General features: G+C 38.6%; 1 protein-coding gene across 5 annotated transcripts in view; it reads right to left on the bottom strand.

The window, feature by feature from the left end:
• LOC109968637 (RNA binding protein fox-1 homolog 3-like) overlaps positions 1-4,457 on the bottom strand; it is a 644,376-nt gene extending 639,919 nt beyond the window's left edge. For all 5 annotated transcript variants that reach the window (XM_020615037.1, XM_020615034.1, XM_020615039.1 and 2 more), the window contains exon 1: positions 4,397-4,457. The gene's annotated coding sequence lies outside the window, so the exon portion shown is untranslated. The remainder of the gene's footprint in view (positions 1-4,396) is intronic.
• Positions 4,458-4,703: the final 246 nt, after the last annotated feature.

The following is a 4,703-nucleotide window of genomic DNA, read 5'->3' as shown; positions in this document are numbered from 1 at the left end:
CTGTATATCTTAAAAAAGGTTTGGACAGGTAGATAAATGTTGAAGAAACAACTGATTACATATTAAAAGCGACTCAGATGAAGAAGAAACTCTGACTCAATCCATGGCAGAGATTTATTTAAAAGTAATATTAAGGCAGAGATGCTCTCTGTGCAGTGGGGAGTGAAACGTGTCATATGTTTTGATGCTGGAAAGCACTGGCTGAGTTATCATTTCTGTAGACAATGTTAGGGCACATGGCCTCCCTTAGTGATTTACTGAGCTACATATAAAAACATGCCATTCTTTTGGACCACCCCTCCAAATTGCTATTTTTTAATGCTATTAATTTCAACATCTTACTTCATAATTTAGCAGCCAAGTTAATCTGAAAAAACATATAACGACTTGTACATTGGTGAAACTAAGCAGCCGCTTCACAAACGCATGCCCCAACACAGGAGGGCCAACCCCAGTGGACCAGAGTCAGCAGTCCACCTCCACCTGAAGGACAAAGGACATTCATTCGAGAACAGTGAACATTGCTGGTTCGAGAGAGGAGTTTTTATAAAATAGAACACCCCTCACTAAATAGGGGTGGTGGACTAAGACACAACTTGTCTTCCATCTACAATCCTGTTTTGAGATTTCTCCCCAAACATGCCCACTAGGACAATAGGCGTCGGTCCACAGGGGAGGATTCAGAGACAGGTAACGACTCTCACCAATACTGGGCTGCAATGACTCAGTCGTTAGGGGACATTGTTGGCCTTCAAAGGACTCAAACACCACCAAGGGGGATAAATATCTCCAGCTCAACATCAGTCAGTCAGAACTGATGAAGCCTCTTAGATGAGAGGTGAAAGGTCTTCGACCTAGAAATCTAGTCCAGTTGATTTTTTTTTCAGAAGTTTTTTTTTTCAGCTTACTATGCACAGATTTTCTTATCTTTTCATTATTCTAGGTTGCAACCAGCACCAGGCAACAGAAGCACTGTGGAGTGTGTGGACCCAAGAAGGACAGAAAAACAGAAAAACACATGCATCAAGTGCAAGACATACTACATATGCAACACACACTCAAGAAGACTCTGCCTCTCATGTGATGTATAGGTTTGTGTGTGCCAAAGAAAGGCAAGAATGTTGTTCTGATGAGTACACTGCACAGGGATGGCAAAATTTGTGGCCAAAAACCACAGATCATATGATGTATAGGTTTGTTTGTCTTCAATGGGGCTGTGTTGTGTAGACCAAAATAGTTACTGTGTGTTGAGCTTGTGCTGTGCACAATGTTTAAAATGTCATGAATGTTTGAAATTACCGAGGTTCAAATAAAAATCAGCAGTTGTGAAAAATCTTGCTTCATTTGTACATTTGTTTTTTTTTTTCCCAATCGTCTAACAAAAAATTAGCATAACACAGTTTTAACCCTTATGTAATGTAATCTAACAAAGGTAAAGGGCAAATGTAAACATTTGTTGATTATTAGAGTTGATTGGTTGGTTGGTTGGTTGGTTGATTGGTTGGTTTAGATTGAAATTCTTTGATTAGGGAGGCAACAGTGGTGAGGTGGGTAGACCACAGGCTATGTACAGACCCTGTAAGTGACGACAGAAAGGGTGTGTGTGTGTGTGTGTGTGTGTGTGTGTGTGTGTGTGTGTAAAAGTGGTCTACAAAGTACAATTAATTTAAAAAGAATAACAGACACAGTACAACCCTTTACAAACTATTTCCCTTTTATACATACACACACATCCAAGTCAGCGCCCCCACACCCCACCCCCAACACCACTTCACAGACCTCAAATTAATAGGGTTTGGTTCATTTGAGTGTTGTGACCTGAGGCCATATTCAATACAACCATACAGGTTTTATTCTCACTAATGAAGGAAAGGTTATTCATTTCAAGGTGAGTAAAAAAAACATGCTGTGTGCTGAAAAATATATTACTTGGATAGCTGTTAAATTGTCAAGGCCAGTGGCATTCTTACAGGATTCCTGTTAGTGCTGTTGCAGTGTCACAAAAATACCTTACAGGGAAAGGTTCATTATTATGTCAGAATGTTATTGCTTGACCCAAAGTAAAACTTCATATTGGAAAACTGAGTTAAAAGCAAACACAATTGTTCTTGAAGAAAAAAAAATCAGAACCTTATGTGGGCTACTCATCCTAATTGCAAAGACTTCAAGTCAATTCAAGAATCTTTATTGTCATTATGCATAGCACAACGAAATTTTTTCCTGGCAGCTCTTGGCTTAAAAAGACAGACATATTATTTACATAACACACAATTGTATAAGTCAATATAAAAATATGAACAAATAAAAAGGGATGGGACCTAATCAGGTCAGCAGCATGTTAGCAGTAAGAGTGTGAGGTCCAGTGTTCTGTGTCTGTCCATAGGGGGGAGGTTGTGTGTGTGACTAGGGGTTGGGGGGGGGGAATTGATGGGTGATTGATTTCACAGCTCTGGGGAAGAAGCTGTGTCTCAGTCTGTTTGTTTTAGTCTTTATATTCCTGTACCTTTTCCTGGAGGGAAGAGGCACAAACAGACTGTTGCCTGGGTGGGTGGGGTCTGCAGCAATCTGTCCCGCCCTCCTCTGGATCCGGTCAGTGTATAGTGAGTTCAGATCCAGAAGAGGACTCCCTTCGATGCCCTGAGCTGTTCTCATCACCTGGATCAAGTCCTTTCTGTCCTATGCAGTGCAGCTCCCATGTCGCACTGAGACAGAGGATGCGCTCTACTGTCGCTCTATTCACACAGTTTACATCATGATCACTCAAAGGGGTATCAGAGTGGAGGTACTGTAGGTCATTATCTGAGGCACCATTAGTTAAGTCATTGCTAATAATATCTTTTAAATCAAAATACCTTATCAGCCAATTGGAAACTCTTCTACCTAAACAGTCTGCATTTTGGAAGTACCAACTGAGGGGCACATATGATTTTTCGTTTTTTTTTTTGTTTTTTTTTTATAAATTTGCAAACTTTTTTCACGTTGTCATTATGGAGTACTGTTTGTAGAATTTTGAGGACAATAATGAATTTAATCTATTTTGGAATAAGGCTGTAATATAACAAAATGTGGAAAAAGATAAACGCTGGGAATACTTTCTGGATGCACTGTACTGTATCTCTGTCTCCATAAGACAATCTGCAATCAATTAGTCAATTTTAAAGTCATACTTGCAGAAATTCCACTCATTAGTACAGTCAATGCTTCAATCATTTCTGACATACTCTCTTTAAAAAATCCTTGGACAGATATTAAAGCAACAATCCAATCCTGATAGAAGAAGCTGTGACAATTTCACAGCAAAAAAATACCAATACTCAGAGGTCACACATGTGGACAGTAATTTATTTGATGTGCGTAAATCTGACTTTTGATGTAAAAACCTCCTAACTCCCTTAAAGAGTCAGAACATTTGCCTCAAAGCTACTGTAACATTTGAAATCCACTGCACTGGAGTGGCGAGCCTGCGGCTTCAGGATCATGGATTTGATCTAAATGCACATAAGACCACTAGTTTTGCCTACTCTCCCTGTATTATACCTCATTTGAATGGAATTTATCTTGCGTTTACCTCGTATTAAGTCTTATTATATACTTAGGAACTTGGCTTGACAGCAGACTGTCATGCAAGACTCATATTCAAAAACTAATGAAACATTTAAAAATCTAATTATGGTTACTTATAGGATTAAAGGTTATCTGTCATTTCAAAACCATAGTTCAGTCATCTTTATGTCTGCCCTTGATTATGGAGGTACTCTATATCACACTGCCCCATCATTACTTCAACAGCTGAATCCTGTTTATCACAGTCTATTATGCTTCATTATGATAAATTCTTTACTGATCATTTGTCTCTGTACCACAAATTTAGATGATTTTTTTGCTGACAAGAAGGACTAAAAACCAATTTGGTAGGCTATTTATTCAGAAAGCCTTAACTACTTTATCCTTAGGCGTTCCATATATACACACTAACCTTGGCAGAAAAGCTTTTAGGTACAGGCCCAAAGATTTCAGAACTTCACACAACAGCAGATGGCAGAAACAGATTTCCAATATCCTTTAACATGTAAATCCACCTTCTAAGTAATGGGAACAAAAGCTCTAGATTGCAAGGACGTTATTTATCACTACTGGGAAACAGAGTTTAGTAACTGTCATTTACTACTACTTTTATACTACGATTATAGCACAGTTAATTTAGTTTCAACAATACAATGTGAGAATTGCAACATACACCTTCACTGTTTCAACAAAGCAACACTGAGAATCAGGGTTCAGTTTTAACTCCATCTCTATGATTTGAAGCAAGCTGAGAAAAGTTGTAGAGGTGGAAAGAAAAAGAGAAAAGAAGGCTAAAAATAATGACAGCAACTGGGAAATGTTGCTTACTTACCTTAGGATGTCGGTGGAGTGGATGAGGCTTCTGGATATGTCTTCAGTTATGTGTCACACTGTTGAGAAACACAGAGACACACATTGAAACCATTTGATACCAAGACAACAGAAAAAGAACGCAAAAGGGAAGCTATGTTATGCTATGCATGCCTGTTATGCTAGTGTTTCTTTCATTGTGAGATTATCTGTGGGCTTTGTGGACACTTTTTTTTTTGTAAGCAATTACGTACTTTTCTTGTGTGTATTTGTGCCTACTCTCCCTGTATTATACCTCATTTGAATGGAATTTATCTTGCGTTTACCTC

The sequence above is a fragment of the Monopterus albus genome, unplaced genomic scaffold, assembly GCF_001952655.1.
Source record: "Monopterus albus unplaced genomic scaffold, M_albus_1.0 scaffold156.1, whole genome shotgun sequence".
NCBI lineage: Eukaryota > Metazoa > Chordata > Actinopteri > Synbranchiformes > Synbranchidae > Monopterus > Monopterus albus.
Note: the sequence above shows the minus strand (reverse complement) of the source record. Positions and strands in the feature narration are given on the sequence as shown.